The following is a 21,613-nucleotide window of genomic DNA, read 5'->3' as shown; positions in this document are numbered from 1 at the left end:
CAGTGTGTTTGTAAGGGTCAACTACTTTATACTGATTCGTGATATGAATGATAAAATTCTTAAAAAAAATTAACTCACCATCACCGGTTGGGTCATTTCTCTGGGGCCATGCTCACACACGACAAGCATCAAGGTCGCCCAATGAACCTCGCCCCCCAACTGAGTGACCTTCTCCTTCAAGACTGTAGGCCATGAAGTATCTCCCTGGTCGCCCGCCATGGTTTCTGACACTATTTTTTTAACGTCTTCACCAGGCTTCATCACAATCATAACTGTTAGTACCCTGTTTTCCTCCAATGGTAGTGGCTCCTCTTTGTGTTGCAATGTCAGTTCAACAACGTCAGTGCACTGTGGTGTTACAGTACCATATCTCCACTCCATGCCGTCAATATACGGCGCAAAAATATACCCGATTTCGTTGTCCGTCTTGTTGCTCAGGGTCACTGAGCGACTGTTGGACTGCTTTGACTCGAAGGGAAAGGCAAGTTCGAGGGGGGGTGGCAAGCTCAGTCTTAGAGAATGCACTACTCCTTGCCTACAAGTAATTTGTGTAGCAACTAGATCAAATGCATGCATTAGCCCTGCATGAGCGAAACAATCCAATCATCATAGAACAGCAACAATTTAAACATTCCCCTAAAATATACCCCCTCCGATCCAAAATAAATGTCGTGGTTTTAGTTCACTCCAATCCAAAATAAGTGTCATGGTTTTAGTTCAAATTTGAACTAAAACCAGGACACTTATTTTGGATCGGAGGGAGTATAATTTAGGAAGTGGTTTCATAGAAGCATGCCATTAGAAAAAAAAATCCATGTAGCCACATTTTTTAGATATTTTTTTAATAAACGGATTGTTGACGTATAAATGTATTGTCTAGTCTCTTATATCAGATCGGTCTTTTGGTTGCATTTACTAGAGCATGCACTTCTACATGGTACAGGAGCCCCACGTTTAGGCCTGAGGGAGGCATACGTGAGGGGGGTGTTGACGTATAATGTATTGCCTAGTCTCTTTTGCCAGATCGGTTTTTTGGTTGCATTGGCTAGAGCATGCACTTTTACACGGGTGAAGTCTAAACCATTCACTCTAGTGTGCTCAATGCCGTTGCCAACATCTGAGGAGTTAATGTGTGGTATCTTAAGGCACAACCCAAACGTAAAACACAATCACGGGTAGTTGCACGTATTTCTGTGTGAGTTGCAACTTGTGACGACAGTGTGGCGGTAGGTAACTTATTAGCCCATGATCAAGGTCCTTTGTGGCGTGAGTGAACTATAACATGTGTGCCTAGGTCGTCTATGTATATGTTTTTTTAAACGAAAGCAAAAGCTTTGCCTTTTTTATTTATAAAGAAGAAGATAGTTGCCCAATTAATTGTGGAAAACCAGGCGAAAACCGATACAAACAGGGCCAAGCCCCCTCGAAAGCACGACGCACCCAGAGCCACGTCCACTCGCGCCAACATGGCACACCCAGCAGTAGATGCCCAGCATCACGCACCACAACAACCATTCGACAACCTCAAGCGGACTATTCAGAAAATAAGAAACATCGGAGCGAGAAACACATCCTCGAAACTAACATTTTGCAACCTTCCTCCCAGTGACCAGGCAAATCAAACATTGGATGACAGAAAGCACGGCAAGAAGACCTTTGATCAGCTCGGTGAAGTCATGCAAATCATCATCACGTCCAGTCACTAAAGTGTTGGGGAACGTAGCGATAATTCAAAATTTTCTACGCATCACCAAGATCAATCTATGGAATAACTACCAACGAGAGAGAGGGGAGTGCATCTTCATACCCTTGAAGACCGCGATGCGGAAGCGTTACAAGAACGCGGTCGGCGAAGTCGTACACGAAACGATTCAGATCGCGGCCGAATCCGATCTAAGCACCGAACAACGGTGCCTCCGCGTTCAACACACATGCAGCCCAGTGACGTCTCCCGTGCCTTGATCCAGCAAGGAGAGAGGGAGAGGTTGGGGAAGACTCCGTCCAGCTGCAGCACAACGACATGGTGGTGATGGAGGAGCGTGGCACTCCAGCAGGGCTTCGCCAAGCACTGCGAGAGACGAGAAGGGAGAGGGGTAGGGCTGCGCCAAGAGAGAGGGAGACTCATGTCTATGGCAGCCCCAAAACCCCACTATATATAGGGGAAGGGGAGGGGCTGCGCCCCCATCTAGGGTTCCCCCCCTAGGGGTGGCGGCCAGCCCTAGATGCATCTGAGGGGGCGGCCAGAGGGGGGAGAGGGGGGGGGGCGCACCCTAGGTGGGCCTTAGGCCCATCTGAGCCTAGGGTTTTCCCCTTTCCCCCTTTCCATGCGCCTTGGGCCTCTTGTGGGAGGCGCACCAGCCCACCTATGGGCTGGTCCCTTCCCACACTTGGCCCACGCAGGCCTCCGAGGTTGGTGGCCCCTCCCGGTGGACCCCCGGAACCCTCCGGTGGTCCCGGTACATTACCGGTGACGCCCGAAACCCTTCCGGTGGCCAAAACCTCACTTCCTATATATTATTCTTTACCTCCGGAACTCCTCGTGACGTTCGGGATCTCATCCGGGACTCCGAACAACATTAGGTAACCACGTGTATCTATTCCCTATAATCCTAGCATCATCGAACCTTAAGTGTGTAGACCCTACGGGTTCGGGAACCATGCAGACATGACCGAGACGTTCTCCTGCCAATAACCAACAGCGGGATCTGGATACCCATGTTGGCTCCCACATGTTCCACGATGATCTCATCGGATGAACCACGATGTCGGGGATTCAATCAATCCCGTATACAATTCCCTTTGTCAATCGGTATGTTACTTGCCCGAGATTCGATCGTCGGTATCCCTATACCTTGTTCAATCTCGTTACCGGCAAGTCTCTTTACTCGTTCTGTAACGCATGACCCCGTGACTAACTACTTAGTCACATTGAGCTCATTATGATGATGCATTACTGAGTGGGCCCAGAGATACCTCTCCGTCATACGGAGTGACAAATCCCAGTCTCGATTCGTGCCAACTCAACAGACACTTTCGGAGATACCTGTAGTGTACCTTTATAGCCACCCAGTTACGTTGTGACGGTTTCCAGTTAATACAATTATAGCATGAACAGTAGACAATTATCATGAACAAGGAAATACAATAATAACCATTTTATTATTGCCTCTAGGGCATATTTCCAACAGTCTCCCACTTGCACTAGAGTCAATAATCTAGTCACATCACTATGTGATTGTAATGAATCCAACACCCATGGGGTTTGTTCATATCTCGCTTGTGAGAGAGGTTACTAGTCAACGGGTCTGAACCTTTCAGATCCGTGTGTGCTTTACAAATCTCTATGTCATCTTATAGATGCAGCTACCATGTGCTACTTGGAGCTATTCCAAATAATTGCTCTACTATACGAATCCAGTTTACTACTCAGAGTCATCCGGATAGTGTCAAAGTTTGCATCGACGCAACCCTTTACGACGAACTCTTTCACCACCTCCATAATCGAGAAAATTCCTTAGTCCACTAGTTACTAAGGATAAGTTCGACCGCTATCATGTGATCCATTCCTGGATCACTCTTGTACCCCTTGACTGACTCATGGCAAGGTACACTTCAGGTGCGGTACACAGCATAGCATACTGTAGAGCCTACGTCTAAAGCATAGGGGACGACCTTCGTCCTTTCTCTCTCTTCTGCCGTGGTCAGGTCTTGAGTCTTACTCAATACTCACACCTTGTAACACAGCCAAGAACTCCTTCTTTGCTGATCTATTTTGAACTCCTTCAAAATCCTGTCACGGTATGCATTCATTTGAAAGTACTATTAAGCGTTTTCGATCTATCCTTATAGATCTTGATGCTCAATGTTCAAGTAGCTTAATCCAGGTTTTCCATTGAAAAACACTTTTCAAATAACCCTGTATGTTTTCCAGAAATTCTACATCATTTCTGATCAACAATATGTCAACAACATATACTCATCAGAAATTCTATAGTGCTCCCACTCACTTCTTTGGAAATACAAGTTTCTCATAAACTTTGTATAAACCCAAAATCTTTGATCATCTCATCAAAGCGTACATTCCAACTCCGAGATGCTTACTCCAATCCTTAGAAGGATTGCTGGAGCTTTGCATACTTGTTAGCATCTTTCAGGATTGACAAAACCTTCTGGTTGTATCACATACAACCTTTCCTCAAGAAAATCGTCGAGGAAACAATGTTTTGACATCCTATCTGCAAGATTTCATAAATAATGCAGTAACTGCTAATATAATTCCAACAGACTCTTAGCATCGCTACGAGTGAGAAAGTATCATCGCAGTCAACTCCTTGAACTTGCCGGAAAACATCTTAACGACAAGTCGAGCTTTCTTAATGGTGACACTTACCATCATTGTCTGTCTTCCTTTTAAAATCCATCTGCACCCAACAGCCTTACGACCATCAAGTAGTTCTTCCAAAGTCTACACTTTGTTTTATACATGGATCCTCTCTCGGATTTTGTGGCCTCGAGCCATTCATCGGAATCCGGGCCCATCCTCGCTTCTCCATAGCTCGTAGGTTCATTGTTGTCTAGCAACATGACTTCCAAGACAGGATTACGTACCACACTGAAGTAGCATGCATCCTTGTCGTCCTACGAGGTTTGGTAGTGACTTGATCTGAAGTTTCATGATCACTATCATAAGCTTCCACTTCAATTGGTGTAGGTGCCACAGGAACAACTTCCTGTGCCCTGCTACACACTAGTTGAAGTCATGGTTCAATAACCTCATCAAAGTCTCCACCATCCTCCCACTCAATTCTTTCGAGAGAAACTTTTCCTCGAGAAAGGACCTGTTTCTAGAAACAATCACTTTGCTTCCGGATCTGAAATAGGAGGTATACCCAACTGTTTTGGGTATTCTATGAAGATGCATTTATCCGCTTTGGGTTCGAGCTTATCCGCCTGAAACTTTTCCACATAAGCGTCGCAGCCCCAAACTTTTAAGAAACGACAGCTTAGGTTTCTCTAAACCATAGTTCATACGGTGTCGTCTCAACGGAATTGCGTGGTGCTATTTAAAGTGAATGCGGTTGTCTCTAATGCCTAACCCATAAACAATAGTGTAATTCGATAAGAGACATCATGGTATGCACCATATCCAATAGGGTGCAGTTATGATGTTCAGACACACCATCACACTATGGTGTTCCAGGCGGTATTAGTCGTGAAACAATTTCCACAATTTCTTAATTATGTGCCAAACTCGTAACTCAGATATTCATCTCTATGATCATATCACAGACATTTTATCCTCTTGTCACGACGATCTTCAACTTCACTCTGAAATTACTTGAACCTTTCAATAATTCAGACTTGTGTTTCATCAAGTAAATATACTCAGCATCTACTCAAATCATCTGTGAAGCAAGAACATATCGATATCCACTGCATGCCTCAGCACTCATTGGACTGCACACATCAAAATGTATTACTCCCAACAAGTTGCTTTCTTGTTCCATCTTACTGAAAACGAGGCCTTTCAGTCATCTTGCCCATGTGGTATGATTTGCATGTCTCAAGTGATTCAAAATCAAGTGAGTCCAAACGATCCATCAACATGGAGCTTCTTCATGCGTTTTATACCAATATGACTCAAGTGGCAGTGCCACAAGTATGTGGTACTATCATTACTATCTTATATCTTTTGGCATGAACATATGTATCACTACAATCGAGATTCAATAAACCATTCATTTTAGGTGCAAGACCATTGAAGGTATTATTCAAATAGACAGAGTAACCATTATTCTCCTTAAATGAATAACCGTATTGCGATAAACATAATCCAATCATGTCTATGCTCAACGCAAACACCAAATAACAATTATTTAGGTTTAACACCAATCTCGATGGTAGAGGGAGCATGCTATTGGGGAACGTAGTAATTTCAAAAAAATTCTTACGCACACGCAAGATCATGGTGATGCATAGCAACGAGAGGGGAGAGTGTTGTCCACGTACCCTCGTAGACCGACAACGGAAGCGTTATCACAACGCGGTTGATGTAATCGTACGTCTTCACGATCCGACCGATCAAGTACCGAACATACGGCACCTCCGAGTTCTACACACGTTCAGCTCGATGACGTCCCTCGAACTCCGATCCAGCCGAGTGTTGAGGGAGAGTTTCGTCAGCACGACGGCGTGGTGACAATGATGATGTTCCACCGATGCAAGGCTTCGCCTAAGCTCCGCAACGGTATTATCAAGGTGTAATATGGTGGAGGGGGGCACCGCACACGGCTAAGAGATCTCAAGGATCAATTGTTGTGTCTCTGGGGTGCCCCCTGCCCCCGTATATAAAGGAGCAAGGGGGAGGCAGCCGGCCAAGGGTATAGGCGCGCCAAAGGGGGGAGTCCTACTCCCACCGGGAGTAGGACTCCTCCTTTCCTTGTGGGAGTAGGAGAAGGGAAGGGGGAAGGAGAAAGAAGGAAGGGGGCGCCCCCCTTCCCTAGTCCAATTCGGATCAGATCATGGGGAGGGGTGCGGCCACCTTTAGAGACCTTTTTCTCCTTTCCCGTATGGCCCATTAAGGCCCAATACGAATTCCCGTAACTCTCCGGTACTCCGAAAAATACCCGAATCACTCGGAACCTTTCCGAAGTCCGAATATAGTCGTCCAATATATCGATCTTTACGTCTCGACCATTTCGAGACTCCTCGTCATATCCCCGATCTCATCCGGGACTCCGAACTCCTTCGGTACATCAAAACTCAATAAAACTGTCATCGTAACGTTAAGCGTGCGGACCCTACGGGTTCGAGAACTATGTAGACATGACCGAGACACGTCTCCGGTCAATAACCAATAGCGGGACCTGGATGCCCATATTGGCTCCCACATATTCTACGAAGATCTTTATCGGTCAGACCGCATAACAACATACGTTGTTCCCTTTGTCACCGGTATGTTACTTGCCCGAGATTTGATCGTCGGTATCTCGATACCTAGTTCAATCTCGTTACCGGCAAGTCTCTTTACTCGTTCCGTAACACATCATCCCGCAACTAACTCATTAGTCACAATGCTTGCAAGGCTTATAGTGATGTGCATTACCGAGTGGGCCCAGAGATACCTCTCCGACAATTGGAGTGACAAATCCTAATCTCGAAATACGCCAACCCAACAAGTACCTTTGGAGACACCTGTAGAGCACCTTTATAATCACCCAGTTACGTTGTGACGTTTGGAAGCACACAAAGTGTTCCTCCGGTAAACGGGAGTTGCATAATCTCATAGTCATAGGAACATGTATAAGTCATGAAGAAAGCAATAGCAACATACTAAATGATCGGGTGCTAAGCTAACGGAATGGGTCATGTCAATCACGTCATTTTCCTAATGAGGTGATCCCGTTAATCAAATGACAACTCATGTCTATGGCTAGGAAACATAACCATCTTTGATTAACGAGCTAGTCAAGTAGAGGCATACTAGTGACACTCTGTTTGTCTATGTATTCACACATGTATTATGTTTCCGGTTAATACAATTCTAGCATGAATAATAAACATTTATCATGATATAAGGAAATATATAATACTTTATTATTGCCTCTAGGGCATATTTCATTCACATGCGATGCTTGATCACATCAACCTTGGAAACACTTCCAACACATATCGTCATCTCACCTTTAGCTAGTCTCCGTTTATTCCGTAGCCTTTTATTTCGAGTTACCAACACTTAGCAACCGAACCGTTATCTAATACCCTGGTGCTACTAGGAGTACTAGTAAAGTACACATTAATATAATGTATATCCAATATACTTCTGTCGACCTTGCCTACCTTCTCATCTACCAAGTATCTAGGGTAGTTCTGCTTCTGTGACCGTTTCCCTCATTACAGAAGCACTTAGTCTCGGGTTTGGGTTCAACCTTGGGTTTCTTCGCTGGAGCAGCAACTGATTTGCCGTTTCATGAAGTATCCCTTCTTGCCCTTGCCCTTCTTGAAACTAGTGGTTTTACTAACCATCAACAATTGATGCTCCTACTTGATTTCTACTTTCGCGGTGTCAAACATCGTGAGTTGCTCAAGGATCATCATGTCTATCCCTGATATGTTACAGTTCATCACGAAGCTCTAATAGCTTGGTGGTAGTGAATATGGAGAACCATCACCATCTCATCTGGAAGATTAACTCCCACTCGATTCAAGCGATTGTAGTGAAGGGTAACGCAGCAGAAAACAAAAAAAATCCGACCTACGCACCAGCCCAGGACCACTATGGAGACTGCATACAAGGTTTGATCTTTTTCGTTACCGACTCGTAGCGCAGCGGGAAGTAGAGTCGATGACGATCGGCGGTGCAGATCCCCGCAACTAGGATTTACAACCTCCCAACCGCGAGGATGTATACCCTCATCTGCTCCTCAGACAGCCCTCCGGGAGGCGGTCGAACAGCCCCCCGGACGGTGTCGCGGACAGCCCATCGGGAGGACCTTCGAAACTCGAACGGTCACTCGGACAGCCCTTCGGGAGGACCTTCGAAACTCGGACGGTCACACGGATAGCCCTTCGGGTGGCACTCACGAACTAAGACCGAAACTACGATCTCTCTACAGAGTTGCACACATACGGTGTCATCTATCCGGCAGGGCTTCGCCGTCCAGAACTAGTTCCCACCGGAACCCAGACAGCCTTTCGGCTCTACGAAACTATTTCGCTGGGAGGGAGAGAGAAGCCAGATCATGCATGGCACTTGTATGTGAGAAGGGATGATCCTTTAGGCAGCCCCCTCCACCCCTATTTATAGGCCAAGCCCAAGGGTGGCTTCTCCAAGAAGCCAAGGGGGGAAATACCAAAAAGGCCCTCAAGGTGGCTTCTCCAAGAAGCCAAGGGGGGAAATACCAAAAAGGCCCTCAAGGTGGCTTCTCCAAGAAGCCAAGCAAAAAGCACTTTCACTATTCATGACGACATTTTTCAGAATCCGTTCGAACTGAAAATATTTATGTGGGCTCAGAACATTTCCAGTACCCACTAAAATAATTTTCAACACGTTCCGAAACAATTTCGGTTTAGTGATTTTCATCTGCGAAAAGCAAACAAGAATGCGTTTTCACTATTCATGAAGACAATTTTTCGCGTCCACTAAATCCGAAAATATTTTTGTGGGTCTTAGAATAATTCCAGTACCCACTAAAATGATTTTGGATTCGTTCTGAAACAATTTCAGATTAGTGAATTTCATCTGCGAAAATAGCCAAAGCGGTACCGGCAGCTCCGAAACATTTTCGGTTTTTATTTCTGAAAATTCCAAAAAGTTTCCAGAATGATTCTGGCACCCTCCAAGAATTATCAGGCATGTGCCGAAACCATTTTGACTTAATGGCATACCCCGAAACAACTTTTTCGGTTTCACCGAAACTCATCCGGTGACCTCTCTCTACGGAACTTTTCCGCTGTCCGAAACTTTTCGGTGTTCGAAACTTTTTCGGTGATTTTCTCTCAGACTCCCTATCTAGTATTCAGCAGATAGATGACCCTTAAGCGTGTGACCCTATAGGTTCGGTGAAGTATAGACATGACCGGAACCCCTTCCGATCAATGATCAACATCGGAGCCGTGGACACCCATATTGACCCCTATACCCACACGAATGAATATTCGAGTGAACCTCCAGTTGCAGTGAGCAGTTCCTGTTGCTTCATGATATATCACAAACACCTGAGGTGAGATTTATTGCATCCCCGTGGGCCAACACTTTGTCCACTATGCAAGTTACCTCGTTACCGGTTTTGTTCTCTTTTCTCGTTTCGTGTTCCGGCATCCCCGTGATCAAATCACAAAGTGTCTGGCCAGACGATGATGGACACCGTAACACCAAGAGGGCCCGAGTATATCTCTCCATCGTCGGAGGAGCAAATCCCAATCTCGATCTATCAAGTTACTTAACATACTTTCCCATGAACCCGTAAGCCGCCGTAATAGCCATCCAGTTACGGATGACGTTTAACAAACCCCAAAGTTCATGAAGCAAGCATGAAGAAACTCGATACTCTCATGGTCTAAGGAATTATGCAAACATTAACTATCTCTGTGTTATAAACCATTAACTTGTGACGAATGTATCTCATAGCATAACATCAATTCGGGTCGATTCAACACAAATGTCCTTCCTTACATTGTGCCCTCAAAGTTGCTTGGCATAGGCATGCCCATGATTGGGAAAACATAATCATCATGCAACACTTGAGCTAGTCTTAGAGGCACGACTAGGAATACATTTTACCGTTTATTATTCCACACGTGCATATGGGTTCTCCCCAGAGCCTTTATGGATATACGGGCTCGGGAACCACAGCAGTTATAGCATGGAACATAAACATAACTATGAACAGGGAGATAATCAATAACATTTATTATTGCCTCTAGGGCATATCTCCTACATGTAGTACTCAGACAATCTGAGCACATGCTCAACGATTGAGCTTTTTTCCCTTAGTTTGCAAGCTTAAGAAACTTGTTAGAGGTCTCATACCTCTTGACGTGGGCACTAGTCTGAAATCCCAATTTCAGTCTTTGGAACATCTCATATGTTCTGCGACGTTTCAAAAACGTCTTTGGCGCCTCAATTCTAAACCATTAGCATTACGTACTGAACTATCACGTAGTCATCAAAACGTGTATGTCAGATGTTCGCAACATCCACAAACCACGCTCGAGGTTCAGCACACCGAGCGGTGCATTAAGAACATAAGCCTTCTGTGCAGCAATGAGGACAATCCTCAGTTTACGGACCTAGTCCGCATAATTGCTACTATCAACTTTCAACTAAATTTTCTCTAGGAACATATCTTAGTAGAACTAAAGCGTAAGCTACGACATAATTTGCAAAGACCTTTTGACTATGTTCATGATAATTAAGTTCATCTGATTATTTAATGAACTCCCACTCAGATAGACATCCCTCTAGTCATCTAAGTGATACATGATCCGAGTCAACTAGGTCGTGTCCGATCATCACGTGAGACGGACTAGTCATCATCGGTGAACATCGCCATGTTGATCGTATCTTCTATACGACTCATGTTCGACCTTTCGGTCTCTTGTGTTCCGAGGCCATGTCTGTACATGCTAGGCTCGTCAAGTCAACCTAAGTGTTTCGCATGTGTAAATCTGGCTTACACCCGTTGTATGCGAACGTTAAAATCTATCACACCCGATCATCACGTGGTGCTTCGAAACAACGAACCTTCGCAATGGTGCACAGTTAGGGGGAACACGTCTCTTGAAATTTTAGTGAGGGGTCATCTTATTTATGCTACCGTCGTTCTAAGCAAATAAGATGTAAACATGACAAACATCACATGCAAATCATAAAGTGACATGATATGGCCAATATCATCTTGCGCCTTTGATCTCCATCTTCGAGGCGCAGCATGATCACCTTCTTCACCGGCATGACACCATGATCTCCATCATCATGATCTCCATCATCGTGTCTTCATCAAGTTGTCTCGCCAACTATTACTTCTACTACTATGGATAACGGTTAGCAATAAAGTAAAGTAATTACATGGCGTTTTTCATTGACACGCAGGTCATACAATAAATTAAGACAACTCCTATGGCTCCTGCCGGTTGTCATACTCATCGACATGCAAGTCGTGATTCCTATTACAAGAACATGATCGATCTCATACATCACATATATAATTCATCACATCCTTTTGGCCATATCACATCACATAGCATACCCTGCAAAAACAAGTTAGACGTCCTCTAATTGTTGTTGCATGTTTTACGTGGCTGCTATGGGTTTCTAGCAAGAACGTTTCTTACCTACGCAAAAGCCACAACGGTGATATGCCAATTGCTATTTACGCTTCATAAGGACCCTCTTCATCGAATCCGATCCGACTAAAGTGGGAGAGACAGACACCCGCTAGCCACCTTATGCATCAAGTGCATGTCAGTCGGTGGAACCTGTCTCACGTAAGAGTACGTGTAAGGTCGGTCCGGGCCGCTTCATCCCACAATGCCGCCGAATCAAGATAAGACTAGTAACGGCAAGCAAATTGAACAAATCATCGCCCACAACTACTTTGTGTTCTACTCGTGCATAGAATCTACGCATAAACCTAGCTCTGATACCACTGTTGGGGAACGTAGCGATAATTCAAAATTTTCTACGCATCACCAAGATCAATCTATGGAATAACTAGCAACGAGAGAGAGGGGAGTGCATCTTCATACCCTTGAAGATCGCGATGCAGAAGCGTTACAAGAACGCGGTCGGCGAAGTCGTACACAAAGCGATTCAGATCGCGGCCGAATCCGATCTAAGCACCGAACAACGGTGCCTCCGCGTTCAACACACGCAGCCCGGTGACGTCTCCCGTGCCTTGATCGAGCAAGGAGAGAGGGAGAGGTTGGGGAAGACTCTGTCCAGCAGCAACACAACGGCATGGTGGTGATGGAGGAGCGTGGCACTCCAGCAGGGCTTCGCCAAGCGCTGCGAGAGACGAGGAGGGAGAGGGGTAGGGCTGCGCCAAGAGAGAGGGAGACTCATGTCTATGGCAGCCCCAAAACCCCACTATATAGGGGAAGGGGAGGGGCTGCGCCCCCATCTAGGGTTCCCCCCCTAGGGGTGGCGGCCAGCCCTAGATGCATCTGAGGGGGCGGCCAGAGGGGGAGAGAGGGAGGCGCACCCTAGGTGGGCCTTAGGCCCATCTGAGCCTAGGGTTTTCCCCTTTCCCCCTTTCCATGCGCCTTGGGCCTCTTGTGGTAGGCGCACCAGCCCACCTAGGGGCTGGTCCCTTCCCACACTTGGCCCACGCGGGCCTCCGGGGTTGGTGGCCCCTCCCGGTGGACCCCCGGAACCCTCCGGTGGTCCCGGTACATTACCGGTGACGCCCGAAACTCTTCCGGTGGCCAAAACCTCACTTCCTATATATTATTCTTTACCTCCGGACCATTCCGGAACTCCTCGTGACGTCGGGGATGTCATCCGGGACTCCGAACAACATTCGGTAACCACGTGTATCTATTCCCTATAACCCTAGCGTCATCGAACCTTAAGTGTGTAGACCCTACGGGTTCGGGAACCATGCAGACATGACCGAGACATTCTCTGGCCAATAACCAACAGCGGGATCTGGATACCCATGTTGGCTCCCACATGTTCCACGATGATCTCATCGGATGAACCACGATGTCGGGGATTCAATCAATCCCGTATACAATTCCCTTTGTCAATCGGTATGTTACTTGCCCGAGATTCGATCGTCGGTATCCCTATACCTTGTTCAATCTCGTTGCCGGCAAGTCTCTTTACTCGTTCCGTAACGCATGATCCCGTGACTAACTACTTAGTCACATTGAGCTCATTATGATGATGCATTACCGAGTGGGCCCAGAGATACCTCTCCGTCATACGGAGTGACAAATCCCAGTCTCGATTCGTGCCAACCCAACAGACACTTTCGGAGATACCTGTAGTGTACCTTTATAGCCACCCAGTTACGTTGTGATGTTTGGTACACCCAAAGCATTCCTACGGTATCCGGGAGTTGCACAATCTCATGGTCTAAGGAAACGATACTTGACATTAGAAAAGCTCTTAGCAAACGAACTACCCGATCTTGTGCTATGCTTAGGATTGGGTCTTGTCCATCACATCATTCTCCTAATGATGTGATCCCGTTATCAATGACATCCAATGTCCATGGTCAGGAAACCATAACCATCTATTGATCAACGAGCTAGTCAACTAGAGGCTTACTAGGGACATGTTGTGGTCTATGTATTCACATATGTATTACGGGTTCCAGTTGTGAGATAGGAGAAGAGGAACCCACTCGCGTCGCTCTCCGGGGGAGCGGCCCGAGCGTACCCTAGCGCCGCCGCCGCCATCCCACTCGCTCCTCCCTGCCCCCGCCGCCGGCGGACGTCGCTGTCGGGCAAAGCTTGCGCAGTAGCAGGCGGCGGCAGGCCTCTCTCGCGCAGATGCGTTCCGAGACCGGCCCTGGAATGCACGGTGCGCTCAGCGAGTCTGGGCGCCGGGGCGGCGGCCCCGGGTTCTCTCTGCGGTGGTGGTGGCTGCGGTGGCCGTTTGGGCGGCGTCTCAGCGCATGGAGGTGGTGGGGGAGGCTCGGCCCCCTGTGGTATTGTGGTGCGACTCCGGCGGGCCGGCGGCTGGAGCACTCTGACGACCTTGCTGGCACCCTTATCCAGCGGTGTGGCGGCTCGTGCGGCTCCTTGGCGGGCCGATCTGTTTTGGTCCGGGTGGTGGCTGCGTCGGGCGAATCTGGAGCTGGAGCCCCTGTGGCAGCTTCGGGTGGATCTGGTTGTAGCAGCTCGTGGTGGCATCTTGGTGCGGCTGGATCCGGAGCTTCGGGGGTGGCAGCCCATGCTCCTCGCCTGGTGGTTCGGGTCTGGTGGTGTGCGTCGTGCCGGCTGCGGCTCTTCGTCGGTGGCTTGCCTCGGGAGGTTGCCGGAGCTGGCCGGGCTCGGTCGGTTTCAGCTCGCTGGTTCTTCTGGCCGGCGGGGAGGTTTGTGGTGGCTTCTGCTTGGTCATGGCGCGATGGCTTCGTGGAAGGTGTGCGGGCTAGCAGAGGTGCATTGCGTGGGGTTGTGGTGTTGGGCGGTGCTCCGGGCGAAAGCTTGTTGGGCTCTTGCCGGTCGACGGTGTCGGCGTCCGTGGACGTCGTCCCACCTTCTTGGAGGCGCCGCCGAGGAGTTCTCTCCCTACGCACCCTCGGATCCAGTTTTTCGGGTGAAAGCTAAGACCCGGTTGGGTCGGGCGACGGCGTCGGCATCGTCGCTTCCCTCTTTGGGGCGTCGTCTTGAAGAACCTTGGATCCCGTTTGCGCGCTCCATGGGCTAGACGCTCGCGACATTGCAGTCGGCAGGTGCCTCTCCGGCGATGTGGATGCTTTGTGCGGCTTCTTGTGTGGCAACGATGGCGGCTTCGAGCGGAGTCGGGTTTGTGGCTGTGTTCTGGTAGTCGGTCTCATCCGGCATGTTCGAGGTGTCGCTGTGCCTTGCTTGTCTTCTGAAGTCGGAGCTGCCGAGGAGAAGCCTTGCGGTGACGATGACATGAGACGGGCGATCGGTTTTGGCGCTGGCTCGGCGCAGGCCCAGTGCTGCTACAATGCTCGTCGACAGAGTCGGAGCTGCCTGGTCGCCGGCGCGTGTGGTGGACTGTTTGGCATTGGCCGACGCAGGCCTCTGCGCTTGTCTGCGGTGCGGGCTACATCGGTGGTCGTCGATAGTGGAGTCGGAGTCGCCCTCGCGGAGGTATGATGACGATGACACCGGATTGCAACCTCGATGGCGCTCTTCTCCTCGGCAGCGTGTGTGCGTTCTTGTGTGGGTTGCCAGGTCACCCTGTGCGCCTTGTTTTTGCGGGCGTGTTGTGACAGTTTTCGTCCCGTTCTCCATTAATTAACTGGGCAACTCTCTTCGACCTTTTTAATGAATCGGGCCCTAAAAAACCACGTTTCAAAAAAAAAGGTCCTGGCAGATGATGCGCCAACAATAAGAGAGTTGTGAGATAGAAGAAGAGGTACTGCATGATGCGGCACCGACATATATGCATCTGGAGACATCCTAGGCAAGCACCAGAATTCACCTGCCTGAGAACCTGCACGGGAGTCGGGAGTCACGGGTTGACGACTAGTATTACTAGTGATCATAAAAAGGGATTATTAATTCTATGCCCCCGGTTCCTTAGTTGTGCTCAGTTTTCCCCATTCGTTAACTTTTTCCTCACTTTTCCCCATGCGTCGGGTTTTCTGCTTTCACATTTTACTCACTTTTGCCCCCGAAAAATTGCTCAAAATCCCTCAACTAAGGAATTGGGGGCACAGATGGAACCGAGCATGCGGTCTACGCAGATTAAGGTTTTGTTTTCTCGGCCGACGTTTCGGAAACCGGTCAAAAGCCCGCATTTTCGTTACCAGCCAAGAAAAGTCGCTACCAAACTTTTTTTTAATAATTTGAATTCTAATTGCCCAGATATATACTATTGGCTTCATATGATTTATGTAACACAGCACATGCTCTAATCCACTTGTAACCTCGTGACATCGAGCTTTCACTGCCGCGCAATATTTTTTGGATGTTTACTGGGTGGCCGAGAGGCCTCGATCCAGTCCCACGATCACGGCGTGGTTGTGTAGCAGACTGGCGACTGGAACAGGCGCGAGTTCAGTATATAGTAGGTTAACCTTATTATTCTTAATACAATTTTTTAATTCAAAATTCGTTTTAATATTTTGAGCAAAAATATTCTGACATTTCTGTGATTTTTTTTCGCGAATACGCAAAGCTTGCGTATCATTCATTTATAGGTAGAAGAGAAATTACATAGACATACAAGAGGAAAAGAGAGAAACACCACACAAGGTATGGGAAAGACACAAAAAGGGATGCAACACAGCATAGACTCTCCTAGCTCGAACTCCAGCCTGCGGCAAAGAGACGAGATACAAAGGTATCTGGGCCGCGTCGCGACCAACGCCGGTCACCATCACCGCACGGCCACACCTCCAGGACGAACCAAATCAACGTACCTCCCACCTAAGTGCCTAGAGGATCGGCAAGTGGGGTGCAGGATCTGACCGAACTAGGAGGAGAAGCCACGGAGGGAGCGTCGTCGACGCCGTACATAGCGCCCCGGATGCCCACGCCAAGAGGAGCAACCCGGACCAGCAAAGCGTCTGAAGTCTTCAAATCCAACACGGAACACACCACAAGCAACAAGACAGTGCCTTCATGAAGGATACAAAGCCGAGCCGCCGTCGCTGTCCGATCTAGCCGACTAGATCTAGGGTTTCCCCCGATACTCGCGTAGGGGCGCAGAGAAGAGGCCATGGTGGCACCTCCAAGAAGGAAACGGCACCCGTAGGTGTCGCTGCCACCAGCATCGGCAAGCCGAGCAAGGCTTTCGCCCGGCCAAATTCCGCACAATCCCAAACGTTGGTGGATCAAGATTCAGAGACAAGGAAACCAAAGAAGGCCGAGACCACAACCACCGGAAGGAGAGCCGCGCCAATCACCGGGAAGATGACATTGGGCACTGCTGGACACACCACCACACACAGCCACCACGGGGCTCGATCCACCGCTCACGGCACACCACAACCAGCACAAGGGAGATGCATGGTTGGGAGCCTAGGACGAGGCTCCGCCGCCGGGAAGACGCCGGGTAGCCGGAGGCCAGGGGGAATCAGCCCCACCCCGGCCAGCCAGAGAGGAGGCACGGCCAGGACAAGGTCCTGCCGCCGGGAGGACGCCGGACAGCCAAGGATAGGGGGGTCGGGTGGTCGGGCGAGGTGGTGCGTAGGGGAGGGCGGGGGAGGGGGGCCGCGCCGCGCCAGGGCACCGCTGGTGACGACGGCGGGGAGGGACTGCGGCGGCGGCGCCAGATCTGACGCTGGAGGGGCGCCGCCGGGACGGCCAACCAGGAGGCGCGGGGAGGAGGGATCGCCGGATCCGCCACCAGGAGGAGCGTCGCCGGCTGCCAGGCCGCCGGGAAGGGCACCGACGAGCCACCCGCAGGCGGGCCGCCAGCCGCGGGGCCCCGCGGGAGGAGAGGAGAGCCGCGCCACGGGGGGAAGGCTCCGTCGCCGCCGCCACGATGCGAGCTTCGCCCGGTGGTGGCCTCCGACGGCGGCGAGGGGATTAGCTGGAGAAGGGGGGCGGCGGCGGCGCGGTTGGGGGCTGCCGCCCGTGTCGCCTAGGGTAGGCGACGCGGGGGCCGAGCGAGCCGGAACCCCAATGATGGTCGCACGAATGGCTTTCTTTCGCCATCATTCTGTGATTTTCCAGAAACCGGTTCTTCTGGTCCCTTCCAAAAAAGTACCATGAAAAATAAACTCAACGCAGACCACACAAGAGGGAGATGGTGACTCCATCGAAGGGAGGGGCAGGGTGGTCGCAATGGAGAGGAAGGGTTCGGCCGAGGATGGGGTCGTAGGGGGGGCGGGGGAGGGGGGATGACTCAATGATTTTATACTCGGGTTAAATGGCGCAATTAGCGAAGTTACGTAGCATCAATGCCAATCATAAAGCTAGCTACACGAGTCTCAAAAAGATCTCTTTCCTCCTCCACAAGAAAAACTCTTGTCCTCCCGTCGGCGCCGCCGCCGGTCCGTTCCATCTCCGATGGCCTCTACGCCATAGAGGTGCGGAGGATCTCAGCCCCCCGCCGGCGGGAGGGACCCCGTTGTCATTTTTGTTAGAGTCAGCGTCGTCTTGGTTGGGGCTGTGTGGCGGCGGCGACGTTCCTTAGTAGGAATAATGTCTCCCACGTTCTATCCCCGTCCCGATGATGCATCTAGCATCATCGGAGGGTGTGTGAAGGTTTGTCTCCATCGGATCTTACGCAATTCGGTCGGTGTTGGTCTTCGGTGGATCTATTTGGATCCATTCTTCGTTCTTCTTCGTTTAGGTGTTTACAGGTTTGGTTCTTCTAATCTACGACTTTCTTCATCAGCGATGATTACTACTCTGGTGCACTGGTCCTACGGGGCCTTAGCACGACGACTTCCCGACTGTCTATTACAACAAGGTTTGCCCGATTCCGATGAGGGAGGGGCGATGACGGCGGCGCGCCTTCGGCTCGCTCCAGTGCTTGTAGTGGTCGCTAGGTAGTTCACGGGCATGGTTGTAATTTTTATTATCTCTGTTGTTTTTTGTACTGCCATGATTAAAGATGAATAGATTAAAAGTTTCTCGGAAAAAAAAATGCCAATCATATATATCACCCGACAAATCTCCGTCAAAAGAGAAGTCGATTGCATCTCTACAATGTCGTGGAAGACTCTGTAACAAGTCTGACAAGTCCATAAGATAGCTTCATCGGCTCTTCACTTGCATCACTGAGAACATGTTCCAGGGCTTCCAGTTCAATTACTATATCATACATTCTGGAATGCAAATAACTTATCCAGTAAGGCCAAGCACACTGTCATATTGGTTATAGTATGAACTTGTGCAAGATGGTATTAAAAAGAGAAAAGTCATTTTTGTCCAAAACTATATTTTGACCAGGTTTGACCGCCACATAATCTGCTCCGATGAAGAGTAAATTCGAGAAAAAAATCAAAAGGAGTCACGAGCTACTCGAGTGTCCAAAGAGCACAAAAAATTGCGGTGGTTGAAGTAGATTATGTGGCGGTCAAACTCAGGCAAAGTGGTCAAAATTTGTCTATGAACGAAACTTACTATAGGTTTAGAGACGTCAAGGACCAAATGTCTACCAAAAAAAATTGAGGGACCAACTCTATACTTTTGGAAAATTTGAGGGACCAAAAACATACTCCCTCTGTTTCGTAATGTAGTGCATATAATTTTTTAGAAAAGTCAAACCTCATCAACTTTGATCAAGTTTGTAGAAAAAACATTTTTTTTTGCGAAAAGTGGAAAAAAACATTTACATATAGAATGACAAACATATATCGATAGATTCATCATAAGATGTAGTTTCATATTTTATATATATGGTATTGTAGATATAAGTAGTTTGCTTTAGAGTTAATTACGCTGGTGATGCTAGAACTTGGCGTAAACGGTCACTTTGGTGCTACAAGTTGCGGTGTACATTGAAGTGGTGCGAAAACTTGGCTCGCACGTGCAAATACAGTGTTTATCCCCTCTGTATACAAAATCTGCGCTGACTAGGCGCGTGGGGCCCGCTGTCAGCCACTAGACCAGGGACAAGGGGCGTGTGGCCTGATGTTTTCAAAAAACCTCGGAATATATATATATATAGGGAAAATGCATCCTACTACCGGGTGTAGCTACACCCGTTTCTCATATACTATCATGTCATAATATATACTCTACTTTATTATTTTTAGTATGTTCATATACTATACCTAAGATACTCCAAGTGATTTGTATGAAAAAATATATACTACCTAAACATTTTTATATACTACATACTACGCGTACATACTCTCCGATATGATAGAAGTGAGAGTAACTAGGTTTCGAACCTGGAACAAATCAGACTAACAACTCCGCTGTTCATGCTACAATATCTACTTTCGATAGCAAACCTATATATATGTAGCAGGGACGAACCTGAAGCTTAAATGGGTACAGATATCGCGGCCCATTTTCCACGACCTATTTATTATAAGATATTTGTAAATGTCAGTAATGAAAATTATGTTGTGCTAAAAAACTAGTAATAAACATTAGGTTCAAATTTGTGTGTGTTATAAATTTTATACAAACAAACCATGATTAGTAAATAGAAACATTTAAATATACACCCATGCATTTTATAAAATAGTTAGTTAATATGGAAATTTTAAATGTATATGAAATAAAAATATTCATGTATTATTTTAAAAGTATTGTCATACTCCCTCCGTTTCTAAATATTTGTTTTTCTAAAGATTTCAACAAGTGACTACATACGGAGCAAAATGAGTGAATCTACACTCTAAAATATGTCTATATACATCCGTATGTGCTAGTCCATTTGAAATCTATAAAAAGACAAATATTTAGGAATGGAGGGAGTATTTTTTTTTAAACTACTTACATACAAAACAAATTACTTAAGTTTTCGTATTATTTCAAAAACATTCGTGTATTGAAAATAATATTTATCAATTATAAAAATGTTGGTATAATAAAAAATAAATTAAAATTATGACTGAAAAATTTATTTTAATTATACAAACATTGCAAAAATTACGCACATTTGTATAGTTCAATGCTTGTATAATTATAAATATTCATAATTTTAAATTTAAACTGTTGATATGAATATTCAAGCATGTCTAATATTAAAGTTATATAATTGTTTTGAATATAAGTTATGAGTAAAAACTTATACACATCTGAATATTCATAGATATTATGTAAAGGTTTGTATTCATCATTTTAAAATTTAAATATAATCTGTGAGTGTATACATTTTTTGTATTTTTTATTTACATAATTTTAAATGTCTGTATTAATTACATATTTTATATATAATACACGGTTGTATATTTAAATTTCTTTGTTTACATAATACTTATAACGCATAAATGTTTTAACATAATTTTTGTTACTTACGTTCTACAAATATATTAAAAAATACTCCACATGCGTGCTTGAAAAATACATATTAAGTTGTTATCCATATTAAACAGCATAACTTGAACTGTTTAGTGGTTAACTTGCTTGTTTTTAAGCTTCTGGTCGTGGGTTCGAGTCATGGACGAAGTATTTTTCCTGTTAATTTTGTAGGCGGTACCCGACACTTTTTTGTGAAAAATATATATTCAGAGGGGTTTTTCACAAAAACCAGGCCACACACACCCCTTCTTCCCGGTCCAGTCGCTGACAGCGGACCCCACGTCCCTAGTCACCAGAGATTCCGTATACAAACGGAATAAGCACTGTATTTGCACGGTCGAGCCAAGTTTTTGCACCATTTCGATGTACAACGCAACTTCTGGCATCAAAGTGACCATTTGTGACAAGTTCTAGCACCACCAGTGTAATTGACTCTTTTCTTTATAAACTTTGTCAAAGCTTGCATAACTTGACTTAAAAAAACCTATACGCACTATATTATGAAATGGAGGGAGTGCTTTTTTTATGTTAA

This window comes from Triticum aestivum, chromosome 5D (assembly GCF_018294505.1).
Source record: "Triticum aestivum cultivar Chinese Spring chromosome 5D, IWGSC CS RefSeq v2.1, whole genome shotgun sequence".
Classification (NCBI taxonomy): domain Eukaryota; kingdom Viridiplantae; phylum Streptophyta; class Magnoliopsida; order Poales; family Poaceae; genus Triticum; species Triticum aestivum.
Note: the sequence above shows the minus strand (reverse complement) of the source record.